This window comes from Orcinus orca, chromosome 2 (assembly GCF_937001465.1).
Source record: "Orcinus orca chromosome 2, mOrcOrc1.1, whole genome shotgun sequence".
NCBI classification, from domain to species: Eukaryota; Metazoa; Chordata; class Mammalia; order Artiodactyla; family Delphinidae; genus Orcinus; species Orcinus orca.
Genome location: NC_064560.1, coordinates 139,472,842 through 139,498,202, shown reverse-complemented (window position 1 = coordinate 139,498,202; position 25,361 = coordinate 139,472,842). Strand labels below are relative to the sequence as shown.

The 25,361-nt window shown below is 37.0% G+C and overlaps 1 pseudogene; it reads left to right on the top strand.

Moving 5' to 3' along the window:
• Positions 1 to 20,052: 20,052 nt before the first annotated feature.
• On the top strand, positions 20,053 to 20,677 carry LOC101288474 (phosphorylase b kinase regulatory subunit beta-like; annotated as a pseudogene).
• Positions 20,678 to 25,361: the final 4,684 nt, after the last annotated feature.

Below are 25,361 nucleotides of genomic sequence, written 5' to 3'. Positions count from 1 at the left end.
CATCAGTGAGGTTTCTATACTGATTCTGGTTTGACTTTGGATTTTGGGTGACTCTTTCCGTTTCTTTCTCAATGTCTGGTTTTGGGTGGATAAAACAGTTTTCATCTATGTATGGGATGTTGTCAAAACAGGACACTAGAATTGTTGTGTTTTTTTTTAAATTAAAAATAACCCTTCCCGTATTAAAAGGCAGTATCCATTAATTCAATCGACCATTATTTTCATAAGCAAATATGTTTGAAAAAATTAGCAAGTAAATGCATAAATAAATTACCTACATTGAAAGCTGTTACTGGCAGGTATGATAACATGTTTCTTGTTAACTAGTTTACATTTCTTTTGAAGTGAATTTCTGGCTGACAGTGTTTATGTCACAGATGGTATCCTCACCTGCTTCATTAAGGCCTGTTTAGAATACAGTTCTAATGTAGGTTTTATTCCATGTAAAGCCACCTAGAGATAATTTTAAATGATCATATCGACTAACAAACACGTAATCAAGAAGCTCTTAAAATTTTATTAAAATTCAGGTCTTTCACCATTAGCAAACCTGCTTCATTAACATATTAATAGATAATGTTCCTGCTCATAATTAGCGTGTATTTTCTTTGCATCATTGTAGTTAAAAGAATTCAGGTGGAGTTTGATAGAAAAGTTTTTTTTTTTAATTTCTGGCAACAAAGCACCTGGAGAAAACAACTGACGCTCCTGACCACCATTTCCATTTTAATCACTGCTTCCTCCTGCCCACAATTTTCTCTCCTTAAACTCCATTTTATCACTGATTTTCCCCATATTCAACCCACTATGAATTATAGACATGATAAGCAATGAACTACATACAAACGGGTGAGGGTTTGGCCCACGCACTGAAGGCTGAATGCTACCTGCAAGAGAAACTCCAGGGACGAACATATTTTCATCTTGAGTTTGAGAGAAATGGCAACATTAAACCTGAAAAGAAGCTCATGTTTTTCTTTAAAATTTTTTAAACCGCTTGTTCAAAAAGTGTATAGAACAAAGAATAGAGCCCATGTATATGTTTCTATTAAAAGAGTGATATCTCTTTATCTATTAAAAGAGTGGCATCTTACAGAGAGGAATAATTCAGGGAGCCACCTAGGAAGGATTATTTCTTTAATGACCACAACATTAGATTAAGTCTGTCATTGAGATCCTTGGAAAAAAGTACATGATTATTTTGAAATACTGTATTCTCACTGACTAGCGATGTACTCGTGATACATTCACAATAAAGAATGGAATAAGCGTTATCTCTTGAGGTCACAGTTATCTTAACGTCACAATCTCATCTTAAATAAAAGGAAAAATGATATTTGTACTAAAAGTAATAGTTATCCTTCTATGGTCTAAACATTTAGCCAATGCTATTTACCAAAACGGTTCTGAAGCCACACCATTCTGTGACTTTAAAACTCAGCTGTGACATGTGGCAGAAGCTGCTCACACAGTCTAAGCATATTGGAATCTCTCGTATGGGCCAGAGATTAGTTTTACACATTACAGTCCTGCTGCACTTGAGTGTCTTAGGTCTCAGAGAACATCTGGTCGCCCCACTCATTTTATGCAGGAGCATATGCAGGCCCAGAGAAGTTCAGCAACTCTGTTTCGCTGTTAAGGGCAGAGGTGGGGACTCTTCTTTTTTTTTTTCTTTTTTTTTTTTAACCACAACTGTTTCTTACAATTTGCTGGCCCTGATATTCTCCGTAAGAGAAAAAAATGGAGTGATATCTATGAATTATTAAAGAGATAGAATATGCTGGCTGTGCAGGGAGAGTAAGTTGAATGTGATCATGAAGAATGTTTTCATCATCCCACCCAGGACCCCACTTGGATAAAGGGACAATTCAAACACCATACTGAAGACTTAGCTGGGGCGGTCAGGAGAGGTGCTGCCTCTTTGTCCTTTTAACAGTGTGATCCTGAACTTGTATTTCTACATTGATGAATTACACGTACAGGATTACGTACAGTACTGTCCACTAGAACTTTCTGCAGTGTTAGCTATCTGTATTGTCCCATATGGAAATCACTAGCCACGTGTGCATACTGAGCACTAAAAATGTCGTTAGTGCAACTGAGGAGCTGAATTTTAAAGTTAATATTTTATTTATTCATTATTTATTCTTGGCTATAGTATTGGACAGCACGGGTTTAGTATTGTAGTATTGTACATCCCGAAGAAGAGTTAGATTCAGATAATGTCAGTGAGCTAGAGACCCCTGGTGGAGGGGGCTGTCATGTGCAGGACACAGAGCACAACTTATTAGTAAGGTGGGTGCTTTTTTTTTTCCCCGCTATGGTGTAGCTATTTCAGGATTCTACACATACTTTGATGCTAACACGACCACTTAAAGTAACATGAAAATTCTCTAGGTGTTACAGGATGGAATAATGTAGAATTCAGGGACTAATTATTATACTGATTGATGTTCACAGTTCACCGATATCAAGTGTTTTATGTTACTTAGCAGGACACTGACAGGACGGTGAAAGTGGCTTAAAACACTACACTTTTGTTGTCTGACATGAGTAACAGAATATCCTAGGTCCCTAGGCAGGCCAGAAAGCATTCTTCAGGAAGGATGATGGTCTCAAGTTGTATTATATCAATTAAGAGATGAAACAGATTGGCCGAAATCTGCACTAAAGTCAAGACAAGTCTTTTCTTGACTAGAAGAGAAATGGTGATTCTCCCTCCACCCCTTTGCTGACACACAACCACACACAGCTGACTCCATAAAGTTTAGGTAACCTGGCATCCTTATATTAGATTAAAAAGGAGAGATGTTGGCCTTTTTAACCTCTCTTAGATCGTGCTCCCTAAAATGGAGTTTACTGTTATATTTGGTTCCTTTCTGATCCCACTGGCCTTATACTGCTTGTTTTCCTCTTTAGCCATCAAAAGCTATAATTACCCAAACCACAGTCCTTATCTGTTCACTCTGCAGGGAATTGAGGGCTCCCTTTCCTTTTTCTCGCCATTCTTACCTCTTCCCACATTCCATCTTTGCTTGGCTTCAATCCTAAGACTCCTGCTTTCTTGAATAAAAACAGTATGATAATGACGCATAGCTAGAATAGGCAAAGAACTCATTAGAAAGTTAACCATGGATCTAAGTTCATATGATAAATGTGTCATTTCAATTCAGTGAGAAAAGAGTAGTCTAATATATGGTCCCAGCAAAAATCATCTCCCATGTAAAAGAAAATGAAGTTAGGTCTTTATCACACACCCTGCAAAAATTTTTCAAATTTGTCTAGGGTTATTTTTACTAATTCTCAGTAATCACTGGGAATCATCAATTTCAGTGTTTCGCTTTTTAATGTATAGATTGTATCAAGAGAGGTCAGGGCTAGGAGAATCTTCTGTATAAGGTTGCTAGTTGAAACCTCTCTTTCCCTTAAAAATATATATTTATATCTTATAAAAAAGATATAAAAGATAGACACTAATATTCTCATTTTTTAGGTGAACTGTTAAATTACTTTATTCTAAATAACATGGATAACTGGGGACAAAAATGAGTTTAGAGCTCCAGATTGTAAAAATTCAGTACTCAATTATGCAACACTTTATTGTTTTAAAATTTCCTCCTGTCTGTTTTTAGCACTGAAAGTCCTGAATGTCTGGGAAACCCTTAGTCCTGGGCAACTGGACAGTTGGTCATCCTGCAAAAGATCTTCTCTTTTATAAGCTATCACAAACTATAGCAGTAATAGTAAAAAAAAAAAAAAAAGGTAAAATTATTGAGCCATAACTTTGAAGAGGCCTTTAATGTGAAGAAGCATTATCATCTTGAGGAATTTCTAATACTTTTAATTATAGGCAGCTCTGTGTGAAATATTGAGTCTGGGTCCCTGTAGAGAAAAATCAGTAAAGTATATGCATGAAATTGCCATCTTAACTGACAGGGATATGTGACAGGCGAAGATATAAAACAAACGATAATTACCTGATCAATAACCAAGTTTAGTATATTTGTTCATTGATTTTCCCATCTCTGTGCACATCAGCTGTCAACTAGCTAGAAGCTAACTAGCTAACTAGCTAGTTGAGTGATAGATCAATCTATGCCAAATCTTTACCTTGAGTTTAAAAAAAATTCCATTTTCTGTCTCTACTGTTTTTATCTACTTAATTTTTGATAACGTATATTAAATAGTATTCATGTAAGTAAAAAATTATGAGAAGATTTGTTCTTAAAAATCTGAAAAATTCATATACATGATCATAGACTTTAAAACAGATTCCTTCTCCCTTTGAATCATCAAATTGGAGCCCAGCTGTGGTGGAGTAAAAAGAGTTTGCACTTTGAAGTCAGACAGATTTACTGGTTGTGTGATCTTGGGTAAATTATTTAGCTTTTCTGATTCTAGTTTCTTCCTTTATAAAATGTGTATAAAACCAACCATCTGAACGAATTACCTGAGAGTCAAATGACATCGTAGACAAACCACCTGGCAAGTGGAAGATTATCAGGAACTAATAATGTTACACGTCATGATTAACAGTGGCAAACAAAATGGATGGTGCTAAGAGTCAGTTAGAAATACCACTGAATCAGGCATCAATATTTGGATGAAGACCAAACTTGTCACTTTCTAACCTTGACCTTGAAATACATACTTAATAACTGTGACTTTCAGTTTCCTCATCTGTAAAATGGGAATAATTTTTTCTTTATCTTTTAGTTGCATAAAGTAAAGTGAAATAAAATACACCCTCAAAGTAAAGAAAGGACTCCCCACCCATGTGATGCTGTGTTCCCAGGAATATTAACCCTCCTGTAAGTTCATGTCTACACATCAGCTCACCTCCCACAAGTTTTGCTTCCTACATGCATCATTTAGGCATCATGACCTCCAAGACTGGCCTTTATTTAGCTTTTTGTTTCCTTCCAACCAAGATATGGCTCCTAGCCACCAGCCCAGTTCCTTGCCCCTTAAGTGAGTTCCTGGCAGGGCAGCTACGTAATTTGCAGGGCCCAGTGCGAAAATGCTGGACACTTCATTCCAAAGGCAGGAAAACAGTGCCACTAAAGGTACTAAATGTAAAACATGACAAAATTAAATCGTTTTACCATACGATTCAGCAATCAAGCTTCTTGGCGTTTACCCAAAGGAGTTGAAAACTTATGTTCACACAAAACCTGCATGTAGATGTTGATAGCAGCTTTATTCATAATTGCCAAAACTGGGAAGCCATCAAGATGTCTGTCCTTCAGTAGGTCAGTGGATAAACTGTGGTACGCCCAGACAATGGAATAAAATTCAGTGTTAAAAAGAAATGAGCTATCAAGCCATGAAAAGATATGGAGAAAAATTAAATGCATATTACAAAGTGAAAGAAGCCGATCTGAAAAGGCTACCTACAGTATGGTTCCAACTCTATGACCTTCTGGAAAAGGTAAAACTATGGAGATACTAAAAAGATTAGTGGTTGCCAGATGTTGGGGGGTGGTAAGGATGAATAGGCAGAGTATAGATGAATTTGGGCGCAATGAAACTACTGTGTATGATAGAATAATGGTAGATATATGTCATAATAAATTTGTTCAAACACATAGAATGGGTGGGCACAAACTGTGAACCCTAATATAAGCTATGGACTCTGGGTGCTAATGATGTGTCAGTGTAGGTTTATGAGTTCTAACAAATGTACCACTCATATGGGGGATGTTGATAATGGGGAAGGCTAAGCACTAAGTGTAGAGGCAGGGTATGTATGGGAACTCTCTGGATCTTCCCCTCAATTTTGCTGTGAATCTAAATCTGCTCTAAAAGGTAAAGTTTATTTTTTTTTAAAGGAACATGGGGTTGTCCCCTTGACAAATTTGCCCATCATTCTTCCTTGGGTAGATTGTAGCTACATCTTATATTAGTTGTTGATTCATCGTATTTCTTTCAAGAGTCCTTGGAAACTCTCAGCATTGATTTCACTATGTAGCACCCACAAGGAGGACTTCGTTTCCCTAAGCTCTGTTTTAACTGTCCAATGAAAGATTCTCTGTCCTCTACCTTTTCTGATTCCTCACTCCAGGGTATTTTTTCTCAACTAATGTTAGTGCCAAACAACCCTATTTACCCTTTAATGGTCAATTCTACTGTCAGTTTGAAACTATTTCTCCTTTTTATACAAGTCACTAGGGCTTGAGTGAAATGCACTAGTGTGCAGATTTTATAAGTTAGTCTTTTATAAGTAACTGTATCTTATGTCTTACATTTCTCAGCAGAGACTAAAATCAGAAGTTTCACCTGAAAATAAAATAAAATTATAAACTGTGCTTTTAAAAAATCAATGATACATGTTCCAACATGGACAAAGGTCAATAACATTGTGGTAAGTGAAAGAAGCTAGATACAAAAGACCACATATTGTGTGGTTCGAGTCATAGGAAATGTCCACCAGGATAGACAAATCTATAGAGACAGAAAGTAGATTAATGATTGATGAGGATGAGTGGGGTGTTACTACTAATGGACAGGAGGTTTCTTTCTGAGCCGATGAAAATGTTCTAAATTGCATTGTGGTGATGGCTGTACAACTCTGTAAATATTCTAAAATTATTGAGTTATAATTTACAATGAGAAATTTACAGTATGAAAATTATATCTCAAGTGGTTTTACAAAATAAAATAAACGAATATGATCCTTCGTTGAAAATATACATCTAATTCCAGTTTTCTGTCTTTTCACATCTTTTTGTCACTTTCTATTTTTTTAATTTTATTTATTTATTACTCACTTTCTATTTTTATTCATTCTAGAGTAGCCTTCTAAAACATATCCTGTTACTTTAGAACCAAGAACATCTCAAATTTTCTTTTAAAAGAAATACATTAAATACATTTAAAAATCTGAGCAGAGACAATTATTAAAGTATAAAATTTTGATTTGTTTTATGAAATCTTCCCTAGTTTCTTTAAATTGGCAAATTTGCCTAATACATTTTAAATATGCCTATATGTATGAAATGTTTATTTAAGCTCGTATGAAAGTTTACTTGTTTTATGGAAAATACCTAGGCAGGGTTAGAGAAGGAGCTGTCCCAAAATAGGGCTGCTGTTGTGGACTGAATGTGTCCTCCCTAAATTTATATGTTGAACCCTAATCCCTAACGTGATAGTATTAGGGGGTGGGGCCTTTGGGAGGTAATTAGGTCATGAGGGTGGAGCATTCATGAATGGGATTAGTGCCCTTATAGATGAGTCACAAGAGAGCTTGCTTCCTCTCTCTTTGCCATGTGAGGATATGATGCTAAGATGGCTATCTGCAGACCAGGAAGCAGACCTCACTGGACACCAGATCTGTCAGCACTTTGATGTTGGACACTGCAGCCTCCAGAACTGAGGCTGAGAAACGAATACTTGTTGTTTAAGCCACCCAGCCTATGGTGTATTGGTTAAAGCAGCCTGAAGTCAGACAGCTGCTGAGTGGGAGTACTACTAGGGTCAGCAGAGCCAGAGTTCCCCAAGGTTCACAGCCACTGGGACAAAGTTGCTGCCAATATCAAAATTTTGGCTACATAAGCAGTCCCTAAACATATATTATTTGTCTGCCTGCAGGATCTGAAGTGAAAGAAGCAGTAGAGGAAAGCCAAATGTAAATTAATAATAACAACTGCCGTTATTGGCCATCACTATGCACCAGGCACTGTGCTAAGTGCTTTACACCCATTCAATTAATCCACACAACAATCCTATTTCTAAAATACAAATAGAGAAACTGAGACTCAGAGAAGTTAAATAACCTGCCCAAGGTCTCAGAGCTATAAACTAATCACCATATACGTAATGTTAAGAAGATATCAGACCTTTCATGGAGTAAAGAACCCCAGAAAATTACTTGTCCATTTTGGAAGCCACTAGTTGTATGGTATAGAATTGAGACTGGTTTTATCATCAATGAGGTAGTTGTTTTCTTCATATTTGCCTGTTCTGTTCTAAATTGCTGAGTCTCTTCCCCAAAGTACAAAAATGCACGTTAGAGGTTTAACCCATAACAAAGGGAAGTGTGTCATATTACAACTTACTTTAAACTAACCCCTGGAGTGCTGCGATGTGTCCATGTTGGATCAAAGGTTCTTCCCAAGCAGTCTGATTTTATGAATTTTCCTGAGCTGTGTTAAATAGCATCCCATTAGCATCATCATGAATGAGGAGTGAGGGGTGGGCTCAGCACAAAAGCATGACCTCTTATTAGTTGCTATTCTGATACTTTATTTGTCAGCACTGATTCAATGGCAGGGAGAGAAGCCTCATAGGAGATTATGTAGAAAGACTATGCTACACTTTTCAGCCTTTCTCAAGCCATCAGGGTAAAGAATTGACTGCTACTTATATCCATAATTATATGTGGCAGTCTGGCTCTGTAATTAAATTCAAAATAAATCACATGCAGCAATTTGTTAAATTTAAATAATGTTACAAAAAAATAAAAAGATCAGTGAATGAAATGAGCTTCTGAACTTAGGGATATGATCTGAGGAAAGACTGTCATTCAAACTAACAGGGTTTTTGGCTGCAAAAATAAACTCAGTAACACTTAACTCTGCTGAATCTAGGATGTGATGAGGCCATTAAAATCTGTGGCATTGGACTGGATTGTAAAGGAAACGACTGCAATAATCCTTCATGTACAGGAAATTCAAAACAAGTAATGTTCATAGACTGGTTTCAATTTATTTTCCAAATGATGAAGAATTACACATAATATTAAAATCTAGTCGGATTTTCCCAGTCCTTCAGAAGAGGCTGAGGTACAAAGAAGAGATTTATCCAAATCAGTATCAGAACTAGGATAAATTAAAATAACTATGTATAACAACAAAAACAGCACTATGTGCTTGCTGAATTTTTTTTTTAATTAAAAATCACTCTCATATACATTAAATAGGTAGAAGTATCCCAAGAGAGTCCAGAAAAAGACTTGATCTGTGGTCATTTTAAGCTGCTCACTGTCAGCTGGGGGAGACAGACAGGGTGGGACAGGGTGAATGGGGTGGCCTAGGGCTAGATTTGCCCAACAGACTTGATGGACAGAAGAACAAGGATTAATAATGGGATTGCCCCCAGTGTCCTCGTAAAAAGAACTTCAAGGCCTGGAACTTAGACATTAGGCATGGAGGATGCAGCTGACCTATCACTCTATGTTGTGGAAAACAGTGTGCTGGTGTGGCCAGAGGTGTAAAGGTCCTCGCTTCTCCAGCGAGGGTGTGGTGGGTGGAATACCTGTCTCTGGGCAGGCTAACAAGATGCATTACGCTTGAGCGCCCCCCGCTGAGACGTGAGGGAGACAGTGGGAAGCCACATCTATCTACTTGCATCTCTATCATGTGCATAAACTTCGTATGCTTATCGACTGCTTTAGGAGTAAATTAAAGTAGAAGCAAACCTGAACCAAGTCTAAGTTACTGTTCTTGCCCATCCTTAAACCTGAACCAAACTTTGTGGTCTGACGAATACAGTGTAGTCAGGCTTCCATGGCTAAAACCAGGCCTCCAGTAATTTGAATTATAAGTTAGTCTATTTTAAATTTTTACTTAGAACACAAGCAAATAATTCTCCAGCTTGTCAAGGGAGCAATCCACCAAAGGTAGGCAGGTTCTGCAGTCAGACTTTTAAAAAACTCAGTTTTATCTAAGAAAATTTGGTAAAAAATTTAATTTATATATTTTTTGTTACAAAAGGGCTGATTCTAATTTTCCTGAGCTGAAAGAAGCCTGTTCGATGGTAGATATCTACCTCATCATATCTGCCATATTCTCTCATTAGACTAAATAAGTCAGTAAGTCCAGCCAACACTCATGAGGAGGAGCTTATACAAGGGAATGAGTACTATCAGAAGGTGGAGATCATTGGGGCCACCTTACAGGCTGCCTACCACAATATCCAACCTCACTAATAATCAAAGAAACACAAATTAAAATAACAAAGTATCATTTAAATTGTTTATATTATTTAAGTTTTAAAATTATAACATCCAGCAATTGCCAAGGTATGATGAAGCACGCTTTATTGGGAGCAAATGTAAATTGATACGTTTTGGAAAGCAATCTATAAATATGCATTAGAATCCACTAAAATATTAAAAATCCTTTAAAGCCAGTAGTCCTGCCTCTAAGAATCTATCCTAAGGCAAAAATATTATAAAAAACAAAACCCAAAATCTGTAGGCATGGATGTGATTACTACAACACTTTTTATAATAGTAAAAAATTGAGGGGAATGGGAAAATAATATCCAGAAAGGAGTGGTTAAATAGAGGTTTATTTCCTTTACGGAATATTATACAGTCATTGTTTTTATTTATTTTTTTAAATTAATTAATTTTTTGCTGCATTGGGTCATTGTTGCTGCGCACAGGCTTTCTCAAGTTGTGGCGAGCGGGGGCTACTCTTCATTGCGGTGTGAGGGCTTCTCATTGCGGCGGCTTCTCTTGTTGCGGAGCACGGGCTCTAGGTGCACGGGGTTCAGTAGTTGTGGTGCGTGGGCTCTAGAGCACAGGCTCAGTAGTTGTGGTGCACGGACTTAGTTGCTCCACGGCTTGTGGGTTCTTCCTGGACCAGGGCTCGAACCCGTGTCCCCAGCATTGACAGGCAGATTCTTAACCACTGTGCCACCAGGGAAGTCCCACTACTCTTCACTTTTATTGTCACTATATTCTTTTATTTATTCTTCCCATTGCAAAGATTAGAAACTGAGGTTTGGAGAGTTGCTGGCAAGGTTACAGAGCAAATGGAACTCTCACATGCTGATGGTGGGAATCCAAGATGGTACAGGCGCTCTGGAAAACAACTTGGCAATTTCTTACGGAGTTAAACATAAACCTATCATGATTCAGCATGCAATCCCACACCTAGAGATTTACCTAAGAGAAATGAACACATGTTCATACACAAAAAATCTATTTGCATGCATTTAGTAGCTTTATTCCTAATTGCAAAAACAACAACAAAAGCCCCCAGACATGGAACAACATGCTTTTCAACTGGTGAATGAATAAACAAATCATGGTGCATGCATACAGAGGACTGCTCCTCAACAATAGAAAGGAACCACACTGATACATGCAACGCAATTGATAAATTTCAAACACACTATGCTGAGTAAATGAAGCCACACTCAAAAGGCTATGTATGGGCTTCCCTGGTGGCGCAGTGGTTGAGAGTCCGCCTGCCGATGCAGGGGATGCGGGTTCGTGCCCCGGTCCAGGAAGATCCCACATGCCACGGAGCGGCTGGGCCCGTGAGCCATGGCCGCTGAGCCTGCGCATCCGGAGCCTGTGCTCCACGGTGGGAGGGGCCACAGCAGTGAGGGGGCCACAGCAGTGAGAGGCCCGCGTACCGCAAAAAAAAATAAAAATAAGGCTATATATTATATGATTCCATTTATATGGAATTCTGGAAAAGGTAAAGTTATAGGGACAGAAAACAGATCCTTTGTTGCCAGAGGCCAGGGGTGACAAGGGTTGACTGCAGAAGAGCAGCACAAGGGAGTTTTTGAGACAACAAAACTGTACCACATCTTGGTGGTTACATGACTATACATACTTTGTCAAAACGTATAGAACTGTGTGCCAAAAAGAGTGGGTTTTACTCTACATAAAAGAAAAGAATAAGTGACTTGCTCAAGGTCATTAGACTAGTCTGGCATTGTTTCCAATATTGAGTAGTTCTATCTCTACATCTTTCTACCTTCACCCTGCTACTGGTAAAACAGATATCTCTTGCTAAAGATATTTCAGGCAGTAGCAAACCACCTGGATACATTTTGTTGAGTCATGGTTCCCACAAGGATGACCCTGAAAAACAACCACTTTAAGGGGTTTAGAGTGCCTGGAGGAATCGGTTTGGAGGTCATTTAAGTGGTGTCTCCTCCCTCTTGCATCCTTAGGAATGCAAGCATCTCTTGCATTCCTAAAGACAGTGGGTCCAGCTGCTGTAGCATTAGCATTAGGGCTTCTCCTCTGGGAAAAGAAGAAAGGAAAAACTAACATTTTATTGAATTCTTATCATGGTGCCTGAAGGATATGAAGTTAAGAAGTTTCACACATATTATCTCATTTTATCATCACAGCAGCTTTCCAAACCAAGATATTATTATTCCCATTTTACACATATGGAAACTGAGGCTCAAAGTGATGAAGTAATCCACTGAGAATGAACTCAGACAACTCTGTGCTTAACTGTATTCCACCTTATTTGAACACAGAGAGTTGACTCATAGCCTTGTTATTAACCCTTTCTTTCCCATTGCAGAGTCACAAGAATTTTCTGTACCTTGAATATGAAGCTACATCTATTCTGGAAGAAGGAGGAAGTAAGTGTCTTTTTCCAATTTGTACAAAAGTGCTATACAGGCAAATAATGGACCTGGAGTCTTTTATTGGCCCTGACTGCCCTCCCATGTAAATGGTCATGGTGCCTCTCTACAGACCACCCTCATCCCCTGTAGCCTACTTTCCTTCTGGCTTCACGGATGAGAGTTTTAGCTGGTATATCTGGGAGAAGGAGAAATTCTCTGGAGTCTGGGGAGGCAGGATGGCAGAAGCAAAGGATAAAAAACTTAATAAGTGAGACGGATAAGGGCAATGAAATAAAACAATGAACCACCAGGAAACTCTCATTGCTTTTTGTCTTATGCATTCATTATGTTAAGCTTTCAGAGTCTGCTTCCCATCGAAAAGCTAGGTCTCTGGTTAATCAATCTGGTGAATTAACATCCAGGCCAAAGTCTTTAAAGCTCATCCTCTATAGCCTTAAGTTTTATCCCCATTTTTATTCCAGGAGAAAAGTAGGAGTCAAAGTGATGAGTAAGCTTTGTGACTGAATGTTTTGTCTGCCATGTACAGATCTGAGTTGCTTTTTGCTACATTCTTCCAGGCAACTCTGTTGGGGTTCCGCAGTCTCTACTATTCATCTGCCCCTGATGGAGTAGAACTGGGCCTGAATGAAATAAGAGCTGTGTTTTTAAGTTGAAGTTCTATCCCAAGCCTACAGGAAAGAATGTCTGTTGTACTCGTTAATGCTGTTCATCAAATATTTCCACATTTCTTGAAGTATGTTAGGAATGTCCATCCTGGCCCCTTTCTGGTTTGGTGTGGTCATGTGTCTAGTTCTGGCCTGTGAAATGTGAGCTGAAATGAATTGTGGTACTTCTCAGCCCAGTACTTAATTGTCCTCTGGCATGGGGATGGGCTATGTCATGGCTACTCATGGCCTGGATCCCTGAGTGATTACAATGAGCAGAGCCCCCTGCTGATCATGAGGGGGATGCTGTTTTAAGCCCCTGAGATATGGGGGTTGCTTGTTGCCACTGCATAATGTATTTTGACTGATACAATACCTTTATGGTTTTGTATAATGTTTTCAGTTTTTGATACTTTTGCTGGCTAAGAATTAATAATTGATGGGCTATATTTCTGGTTCAAACAAGGAATGTTCTCACAGAGCTGTGTACCAGTATGATATAAAATTTCTCAAAACAAAAATAGGGCACCGTGTTTGAGAGTCTCTAAAAATAAACTGTCAAGAATTACCTTAATAAAATACTAGTAAAGAAGGAAGATAATAAAATTAATTGTTTATCTCAAAACCATCAGGTTAATTAAGCTTTTATTATATGTCTCTAATACAATGTTCCTTGAAGAAAAACTCAGTGGGTTTACAAATAAACCTTTCATATTGACTAAAACAAGTTTTCTTAACTTTATTAATCTTGATATTAACTATTACTTTATCACTTATAATCTGTTTGATGTGTTGGAGGCATTTAAAAAATGAAAACAGAAACATTCTTAAATGTCCAAAAAAGAAAAGCAAAATATTAAAACCATTAGAACTGTTAGATTTCATTGCCATCTTTTAAAAATATCACTAGCTTTTAGAATATTATATACTGTATAGAGCATGTAGGAAGAATATATTCACAATGAAACTTCCTTTTTTATTTTCTTTAACTTTAAATCTTGCCGGCATGCACAATACTGCTTTGAAGCAGTTCATCATCCTTAAAGAATACATTTTTATTTTTTATCTTATATGTCCCTAAGTTAACAGGGGTATGTATGTTTCTCTTAGACAACAAGAATATCCTGATATTCAAATTACAAGACCCCAGGGACACAGTCCTTAAACATTTACTTCTTATATTCTCAGAGCTGAGTGGATCCTGCTTTTCACAGACTTGCTGTATTTCATTGATTCTAAGATACATTCTTAAAATTTTTTACATTTTATATTTTAACATTTACTATTTTCCACTAAACTGTGGAGCTATCACTCTGATATTTTATATCTGGGAATAACATGATTTTTATTTCTTTAAAGACAACTTAATTATTCTATCTAGATACTTCTAGAATTTTTGTTTATGTTTTATATTTAGCAAATATTTTATATTTAGCTTAAAGATGCAACCAATTATTATCGGTTAAATATAGTGGCTTAAAGATGCAACCAACTATTATTTGTCATGATTCTACAAGGGGAGCTAGGCAGTTTCTCTGCTGGTTTCATGTGGCACTGTTGTACAACTGCATTCATCTGGATGGGCAGCTGGACTGAAAGATGCACAATGACGTTACTCCTGTGTCTGGCAGTTGGTCCTGGCTGTCAGTTGTGGAGTCTCAGTTTTCCTCCATGTGGCCTCTCATTCCCCCATTAGATTAGACTGGATTCTTTTCATGGCTGGGTTCCCTCTTAAGGCCTAGGCTCCAGAACTCACAGAGCATCACTTCCATCATGTTCTATTGATCATTATAAGACACACCCAGATCGAAGGAGTAGGGAAATAGACTACACTTCTTGATGGAAGATGCTTCCAAGAATTTGTGGCTATATTTACCCTCTAGCCACATAATTATTTACATTCCTCCCCCATGCATAAGACACTTATCTCCTCCTAAGACCTCCAAAAATTTGATAGAACTATAGCATCAGATGCAATATTTCATTATCTGCATCTAGTTCAGATATGAATAAGGTTCCTCCCATATGGCGACCCATGATCTAAAGATTAGTGAACTAAAACAGAAATCCAAAAACGATTTCTGTAAAGATCCCCTTAGTAAATATTTTTGGCTTTGTGGGCCATTTAGCCCCTGTTGTAACTATTCAGTTCTGTCGTTGTAGTGTAAAAGTAGCCATAGATAACATGTATATGATGAGTGTGGCTGTGTTCCAATAAGTGTGGTATTTACAAAAACAGGCTATGGAATGGCTTTAGCCCATGGGTCACAGTTTGCCCACCCCTGAATTAGAGGATGAGAGGCCCCACAGAGGAAAACTGGGGTACCCTAGCCAACAGTCTAAACCAACTGTCTGACATAAGAGTGAGATGATTTGTGCCCTTTCAGTCCAGCCAGCCACCAGCGAGGAACTTCCCAGCCAACACACAAAATCATGATAAATAATTAATTGCTGTTTTTTAATCCATTAAGTTTTGGGCATTTCATTACACAGTAATATATTTTTTTACATTCCAATAAATCTGGAATATATATATATATATATATATATATATACACTTTTTCAGATTCTTTTCCATTATAGGTATTACAAGGTATTAAATATTGTTCCCTGTGATCTACAGTAGGTCCTTGTTGTTTATCTATTTCATATATAATAGTGTGTATCTGTTAATTCCAAATCCCTAATTTATCCCTCCCCCTCCTTTACCCTTTGGTAACTATAAGTTTGTTTTCTACCTCTGTGAGTCTATTTCTGTTTTGTAAATAAGTTCCTTTGTATCATTTTTTTAGATTCCACGTATAAATGATATCATATGATATTTTTCTTTCTCTGTCTGACTTACTTCACGTAGTATGATAATCTCTAGGTCCATTCATGTTGCTGCAAATGGCATTATTTCATTCTTTTTTATGGCTGAGTAATATTCATATATATATATATATATATCACATCTTCTTTATTCATATGTTGATGGGCATTTGGGTTGCTTCCATATCTTGGCTATTGTAAATAGTGCTGCTATGAATATTGGGGTACATGTATCCTTTTGAATTATAGTTTTTGTCTCTTCTGGATATATGGCCAGGAGTGGGATTGCTGGGTCATATGGTAGTTCTATTTTTAGTTTTTTAAGTAACCTCCATACTGTCTCCATAGTGGCTGCACCAATTTACATTCCCACCAACAGGGTAAGAGGGTTCCTTTTTCTCCACCTCCTCTCCAGCATTTGTTATTTGTAGACTAGACTTTTTGATGATGGCCATTCTAGTTGGTATGAAGTGATACCTCCTTGTAGTTTTGGTTTGCATTTCTCTAATAATTCACAATGTTGAGCATCTTTTCATGTGCCTTTTGGCCATCTGGATGTCTTCCTTGGCGAAATGTCTATTTAGGTCTTCTGCCCATTTTTTGGTTGGGTTGTTTGGTTTTTTGATATTGAGCTGTATAAGCTGTTTGTATATTTTGGGAAATTAATCCCTGGTAGGTCACATCGTTTGCAAATATTTTCTCCCATTCTGTAGGTTGTCTTTTTGTTTTGTCTATGGTTTCCTTTGCTGTGCAAAAGCTTTTAAGTCTAATTAGGTCCCATTTGTTTATTTTTGCTTTTGTTTGCATTACTTTAGGAGTCGGATCCAAGAAAATATTGCTATGATTTACGTCAAAGAGTGTTTTGCCTAAGTTTTCCTCTAGGAGTTTTATAATATCCAGTCTTACTATTTAGGTCTTTAATCCATTTTGAATTTATTTTTGTATATGGTGTTAGAGAATGTTCTAATTTCATTCGTTTACATGTAGCTGTCCAGTTTTCCCAGTACCACTTATTGAAGAGACTGTCTTTTCTCCATTGTATACTCTTGCCTCCTTTGTTGTAGTTTAATTGACCATAAGTGCACGGGTTTATTTCTGGACTTTCTATCCTGTTCCATTGATCTATGTGTCTGTTTTTGTGCCAGTACCATTCTGTTTTAATTACTGTAGCTTTGTAGTATAGTCTGAGATCAGGGAGCATGATTCCTCCAGCTCCATTCTTCTTTCTCAAGATTGTTTTGGCTGTTCAGGGTCTTTTGTGTTTCCATATAAATCTTAAAAAATTTTGTTCAGTTCTTATACAGTGATATTTAACTAAAAGAAAAATTGATACCTGGAAGTGGGGTGCTGTTGTAACAAAATCATATGGCATTTGGTAAATAGTAAATATATGTACAGTTTCCTGGGGAGAGAATGAATAATTTTAATTAAATCCTTATAAGGCCTACAAAAAAGATTAAGAACCCCTGATCTTAATATATCCCAATAAAATTTTTAGTGTCAAGATGTGGTAGATTAAATGTGATCACACATTTTTTTGCTCTAATTTAAAAATTTCATTAACAACCAGAAACTCATCCATGGAGAACGTCAAGTTAAGAATCCCTGGCTTGAGTATTGGTATATTTTCATTAATTTTCAGTTTACCCTCTCCATCTGCAGATACAGTTCTTTATTTAGCTTATTAAAATTATTTTTCATTGTTATAGCTTTATTGCCTCCATTCCAAGTGCACCATCCATATGTAGGCTCTCTCTGCTCTGTCTTCCACTATTACTACTTCTTGCTTGTCATTTTCATCTCTAAATCCTTTTCTTTGTAATTTTAGCAAGCTTCTCAAATATTTTCTCCATATTACTAATTTGGTTTCCTTTGGGGTTGGTTCAGTTCATTATGGACATATTACTTAAAGGCAATGTGTGGATCTGGTTTGGTTTCTGATTAGATAAGACAAGTACTTGAAGAAATAGTTGTTGAGACAATTGAGGAAATCTGAATATGGTCTGAGTATTAGATGTACTAAGGAGGTATTAGTCTTATTAGGTGTGCTGATGGAATTGTGGTCACCTTTTTTAAACAAAGGAAAAAAAAAGACTATGTATCAGATAAACTCACTCAAGTAGGAGACTTCTCATTAAAATTAATGCAAGGCAAAAGACAATGGAATAACATCTTTAAATGCTGAAAGGAAAGAAATTGTTTCATTAAGTGGTATACATGAAATATGTACAGTTTTTTGTAATGACAATTATAACTCAATAAAATGTTTTAAAAAGAGATTATCAACATATAATTCCATATCAAAAAATTCTTCAAAAAAGAAAGCAAAATAAAACATTTTCAGTCCAATAAAAAAATGACAGACTCATTGCCAGCAGACTTAACACTACAAAAAAATGTTAAAGGAAGTTCTTCACATTGAAGGAAAATAATACTAGATGGAAAATAGGACCTACACAAAAGAATAGAGAGTTCCAGAAATGGTAATCATATGAATATATGTAAAAGATAATTTCCCTGGTTTTAAATTTTATATTTTAAATAATACACTGTTTACAATATATGGAAGTAAAATGTATGACAATAGCAGAAATAACATAAAGAAAAAATTGAATTATGTTGCTCTAAGTTCTTTACACTATGTATGACGTGTTGTAATATTTGAAAGTAAACTGGTAAATTAAAGATGCATTATAACTTATTTATAAGTTATGAACTCTAGGGAAACAATTTTTTAAAGAATTAAAATAGATAAAACAATTGTGATTTTAAAATGAAATACTAAAACATGCTCAACTACCAAAAGAAGGCTGAAAAAAGAGGGGGGCAAAGAACAAAGAATAGAGAGAACAAGTATTAGACTAATAGCAGTATGGTAAAATTAAACCAAACATATTAAAAATTACTTCAGCTAGATATGGTCTAAACATCCCAATAAAAAGGCAGAAATCAGGGCTTCCCTGGTGGTGCAGTGGTTGAGAGTCCGCCTGCCGATGCTGGGGACACGGGTTCGTGCCCCAGTCCGGGAAGATCCCACATGCCACAGAGCGGCTAGGCCCGTGAGCCATGGCCGCTGAGTCTGCGCGTCCGGAGCCTGTGCTCTGCAGTGGGAGAGGCCACAACAGTGAGAGGCCTGCGTACCACAAAAAAAAAAAGGCAGAAATCATCAGTCTGGATAAAAAAGCAAGATCCAACTACATGCTGTCTACAAGAAAAAGAGTTATATAAAGTCACAAATAGATCAAAAGTAAAAGTAATGGGGCTCTGCTTCTTGTAATGGCAACGTAGCTTCTATTTAACCGAATGTTCAACAGATAACTATAAATTCTAGACAAAATATAAAAACAACTACCTAAAAGTCCCAGAGAGTAACAAAAGCAGGCAGAATCTAGAAGGGAGTCAACATTTGGATGAAGAGGACATCGTTGGAGGAGTTTCAGACTTTTATGGCTTTTTTCTTAGAGAGAGGCCACAGTGGAAAATAAAACTCGTTACAAGCCCACGGAGCCTCTACAATGAATCATTCACAGTGGACGAAATCCAACATTACTATGAAGAAAAAAGAAAATAAGACTCATACACAAAAGATAATCAGTGGATACCAACCCTAGGATGACCCAAATGTTGAAATTAGCAGGCAAGGATTTTAAAGCAACTATTATAGCTATGCTCAAGGAATATGCTTGTAATAAATGAATATGCTTATAATAAATGAACAAATAGAAACTATAAATAAGAGCCAAATGACAAGGCAGCATCTTGAGCACATGGTAAGGTTGCAGGCTCATGGACAAAGTGAGCTGGAAAGCGCTGGAGCAGAGAAAGTCCAGGCCAAGTATTAAGTTTGGCTTGTGATGCTTATAATTAGAATCAATAATTTGCAATTGCAAGTTCACCTGATGCAGTCCTGTCCTCTTCATCCAATTTCTTAAGGTTCCTCGCAGTTTATGAACCTCTTAAAAGTATTAATATTCTAAGATCTGATAATTAAATCCTGTGGGATAAATCAAATCATTATTACAGAATTGTCAAGTTAACGTTGCTGCTGTTTCAAGGTCCAACAATGGGTCTCTTTTTCACCAAAAGGTGTAATGATGACTAGAATACCAAGATCTGGTATAGCCAAACTATGCTTCTAAAGCTTGGGCCTTTAACCCTTACATGTAGTCACACTGATTGTGACAAAAGAAAGATCTATGAGCTTGGCTGTAAAATGTATGAGGTATTTTCTACTGCTACATGCACCATGATGATAAAGTTCAGCAGTTTAAACAAGACTCAACCCATGCCTAGTGAAGTTAAGCAACTTCTGTTGGATGTTTTGCAGCCTCAACAGCGTGGAAGACGTTGACTAAGCAGGCATCAGATCAATGAGTCTTTGAATAGAACTTCAACTGGGTTCTCTGACCAAGCATTGCAGACCCTGCAAAAGACACTGAATGGTATCATTGCACCTAAGAGGCATTTACCATTGCAACCAATCTGTCAGACATGATCATGTATGAGAGGAATTTCTTTCTCCTTCTTGAAGACGTATTGGAAAAGAGCAACTAGCCAAAGAACAGAGAGATCATCGTGGAGTTATTAATGGCTGTACCCATCGTACTCGAAAGAAATCTTCAGCCAGACTTTCAAGACAAAAAGTAGATCTAGACAAACTAGTAAAAGAAGCATTTCATTAATTTCAAAAATATGAGATTCAACTAAAGGAAGTTGAAAAAAAAGACGATATGGTTTTCTTTTACAACACTCTCTCCAATCCCCTGGAAGAAAGAGGAACATACAGCTATTTAACAAAGGCTCTGATAAATATTCTGCTGGAGGGAGAAGTCAAGCCAAGCAATAATGACCTGTGTTTGGTTAGCTGGTGAGACAGGTAGAAGAAACTCTGTTGAGACACTTTGTCCAGAAGTGTGTTGTTTTGTTGAAACTTAATCAAGGCATCCATAAATTAATGGACTGATTATGCTGGTGAGGTGCTTGCCATACTGTTGGCAGAGTTATTGGACCTCTTGAATGCTATAACCAATCTAATGGTAAGAAATATCTTTATTCAAGAGTAAAAAATTTGATGATCATGCCAATAGCAATAATAATCTTCACTGAATGGTAGAATACTTTTAAAATGGAAACTTGACCTCTGCTTGTTTAATGATCTAATAGGGCATGAAAATGAATCTGTGCTTTATGTTTTTTTATCACTTGATATTGTCTCACAGGTCACCGAAGCTCTGCTTTTTAAAAAAATCTTTTTTCCTCTGCTTTTCAGATTGGATAATTTTTATCGATCTGTGTTCATGTTCTTTGTCCCTTTCTTCTTCTGTCTCCAATCTTCTCTTCAGCTCATCCAGTGACTGTTTTTCCCATTTCATATGTTGTAGCTCTTTAGTTTCAGAATTTCCATTTGATTTATAAAATAGCATTTATTTCCCTAAAGTTCCCCATTTTGTTTAGCTATTATCAATATAATATTTTAATTTGTCTTTGAATATATACATATATATTATTATATATATTTACCACTTTAAATGTACTTTTCTGCTATTTCCAACATTTTGGTCATTTCCCCAAGCTTTGTTCTCAAAAGACCCAGGCAAATTCATTTCTGATGATTGGTTTGGATTCAATCTATCTTCTCCCAATACCTTGTTTGTTTTTGTTTGTTTGTTTGTTTTTTGTTTTGCGGTACATGGGCCTCTCACTGTTGTGGCCTCTCCCGTTGCAGAGCATGGCCTCCAGACGCGCAGGCTCAGCGGCCACGGCTCACGGGCCCAGCCACTCCGTGGCATGTGGGATCCTCCCGGTCCGGGGCACGAACCCGTGTCCCCTGCATCGGCAGGCGGACTCTCAATCACTGCGCCACCAGGGAAGCCCAATACCTTGTTTTTAAAGGTGGCAAGGCTTCAATGAACAACTTCAACTTACACACAAGTGAACCTTTTGAAAACTTATAGTTTCCTGCTCATTTTCCCAAAAGAATGCAACTTGATGGATAATTTATAAAAGGCTTAGTCAAGAGAAGAATAACCATGCTAATGACGATTACATCCCAGAAAGGGCTTACTCTAATGATTATAGAATGTCTGACTCTGATATCTCCATTTATACATATACTGCCTGCTGTTCTGGGAGCAATCAGTGGTAGTTCTATAATTTTCATATAGCATACGATGAGAGGTGACAATCTTGTGTGCCTTCAGGCAGATGGTAGGCAGGGCCATGAAACTGTACTTACACAAGGTAATAAAAATAAACTTTCCATATCAGAGGCTGGAGGGAATTTTTAGAGTTTGTTGGGGAAGAAGTGAAGCCCTCTCAATGCTTCTCACTTTGTGCTGTCCCTGGAAACAATGTAAGCCAGAAGACAGTGGAACATCTTTAAAATATTGCAAGAAAAAAAAATACTGAACACCTATAATTCTGTACCCAATGAAACTATCTTTGGAAAATGGAGATTAAAATAAAGACACTTTCAGATATGCAAAAGCTGAAAGAATTTATCACCATCAGATCTGCACTACAAAAAATATTTAAAAGAAATTCTTTAGGCAGAAGGAAAGTAATACCAGGTGGAAATATGGATCTACTGAGGAGCACTGGAAATAGTAACTATGTGTGAAATAGAAAAGTCTTTTTCCCTTAGTATTTAAATCTCATTAAAAGATAACTGACTGTGTAAAACAAAGGTAATAAACATTCACTGTGGAGGTTATAGTATATTTAGAAATAAAATGTATGACAACAGTAGCACAAAGGACAGAAGGCAAAGAGTTGGAAGTAGTCATTTGTGAGGTTCTTATACTACATATAAAGGGTACATCATTTGAAGGTAAACTGCAATAAGTTAAATTAAATCTTAAAGCAGCTACTGAAATAACACAGCAAAAAATATAGCTAATAAGCCAAAGGAAGGAGATAAAATGGAATCATAGAGAATACTCATTGAATACAAAAGAAGACCAAAAAAGAGGGAAAGGGGAACAACGGAACAGCCTCAAATAGAATGCAGATAGTAAGGTGGTCAATTTAGCCCCAGCAACAGCAATAATCACATTAAATGCAACTGCTCTAAGTATCCCAATTAAAGGCAAAAATACAGAGTTGGACTAAAAGCAAGACCCAACTATATGCTGCTTACAAGAAACCACATTAACTCTAAAGACACAAATAGGCTAAAAATAAAAGAAAGAAAATAGATATATGATGCTAATACTAATCAAAGTAAAGCCATATTAATATCAGAAAAAGAAGAGATCAGAACATGGAATAATACCAGAAATAAAAGGAGTCATTTCATAAGGGTAAAGTGTTGAATTCAAGAGGACATAACAATCCAAAATGTTTATGAACCTAGTAACAGAGCTTCAAAATACATGAAGCAAGAGCTGATATACCTGTAAGAAGAAATAGAGAAACCTACAATTATAGTTGAAGATTTCAGTATCTCTCTCTTAACAATTGATAGAACAAGTAGACAGGATAACAATAAGAGCACAGAAGACTTGAATAACACTATGAAGAAAGTTGCCCTAATTGACATTCATAGAACACTCCACTCAGCTTTAGCAGAGTAAAAATTCTTTGCAAATGTACTCATAGATTTACAAAGAGAAACCATATTCTGAGCTATTAAACAAGTCTCAATAAAAATATTTGAGTCACACAAAGTAAGTACAGTAAGTACTCTGATCACGGTAGAATCAAGAGTACAACAGAATCACAATACATCACAAGAGAAATCAATAACAGCAAGATGTCTGGGAAATCCCCAAACTTTTGGAAATTAAAAAACATAAATCTGTGTAACCCAAGAGTCAGAGAAGAATTCAAAACAAATTAGAAAATATTTTAACTGATTTGCAAATGAAAGTGAAAACACAACCTATCAAAATGTACAGGATACAGCTAAAGCAGTGCTTATAAGGGAAATTTGTAGCACTAAATGCCTATTTAGAAAAGAAGCTCTCTATAGTGGGCTGAATTGTGACTTCCAGAAAGATATGTCCACATCCTAGCCCCGAGACCATGTGAATGTTACCTTATTTGGAAAAAGAGTCTTTGCAGTTATAATTAAGAATCTTGAGATGAGGAGATCGTCATTATCCAGGTAAGCCGTACATGCCATCACAAGCATCTTTATAAGAGAGTGGCAAAGAGAAACACACACAGAAGGAAAGACCATGTGAAACGGAGACAGAGATTGGAGTAATGTATTCACAAGCCAAGGAATGCCAACAGCCATCAGAAGCTGGAAGAGGCAAGGAAGGGAATCTCCCCTAGAGACCCGGAAAGAATGCAAACCTGCTGACACCTTGATTTCTGACTTCGGGCCTCCAGAACCGTGAGAGTATAAATTTCTGTGTTAAGCCTCCAAGTTTGTGGTGCTTTGTTACAGCAATCACAGGAAACTCATACAGTCTCAAATCAGTGACCTCATTTTCCATGTTAAAAAACTAGAAAAAGAAAAAAAAAAACTAGAAAAAGTGCAAATTAAGCACACTCTGTTAGCAGAATAAAAGAAATAATAAAGATGGGAACAGAAATCATTGAAGTGGAAAACATAAAATCAATACAAGAAAATCAATGAAACCAAAAGTGGAGTCTTTGAAGAGATCAATAAAATTGATAAATCTCTAGCTAGACTTCTCAAAAAAGAGAGACAGAGGGAAGATACAAGTTACTGATATCAACAATAGAAGAGGTGATGACATAACTCTAGACCCTACAGGTATTAAAAGGATAATAAGGAAATAGCTTATATGAATAATTTTATTTCAACAACTTAGATGAAATGGACAAATTCATTGAAAGACACAAACTACCAAAGCTCACTCAGGAAGAAATAGATAGTCTGAGTATCTATTTTCATAATATACATATATAATTTTCCCACAAAGGAAACTCCAGGCCAGATGGCTTCACTGGCAAAGTCTACCAGACATTCAAGCATTTGCCAAAGACATACAAATTTTTCACAAACTCTTCCAGAAAACTGAAGAGGTAGGAATATTTCTCAACTCATTCTGTATAGCCAGCCTCTGATACCAGATTTAGACAAAGCCATTACAAGAAAAGAAAATTACAGATTAACGTGCTCATGAACATAGATGCAAAAGTTCTTAAGTAACCTTTAACAAATTAAATACAACAATGTATAAAATGAGTAACAAATGATGACCAAGTAGAGTTTATCTCAGAAAGGCCAGATTGGCCTTTTTTGAATGTTAATTTTTGAATTAACATTCAAAAATCAATTAATGTGGGCTTCCCTGGTGGCGCAGTGGTTGCGAATCCGCCTGCCAATGCAGGAGACATGGGTTCGAGCCCTGGTCCGGGAAGATCCTACATGCCACGGAGCAACTAAGCCCGTGTGCCACAACAACTGAGCCTGTGCTCTAGATCCCACGAGCCACAACTACTGAGCCCGTATGCCACAACTACTGAAGCCCACGTGCCTAGAGCCCGTGCTCTGCAACAAGAGAAGCCACCGCAGTGAGAAGCCCGTGCACCGCAACGAAGAGTAGACCCCGCTCGCCGCAACTAGAGAAAAGCCTG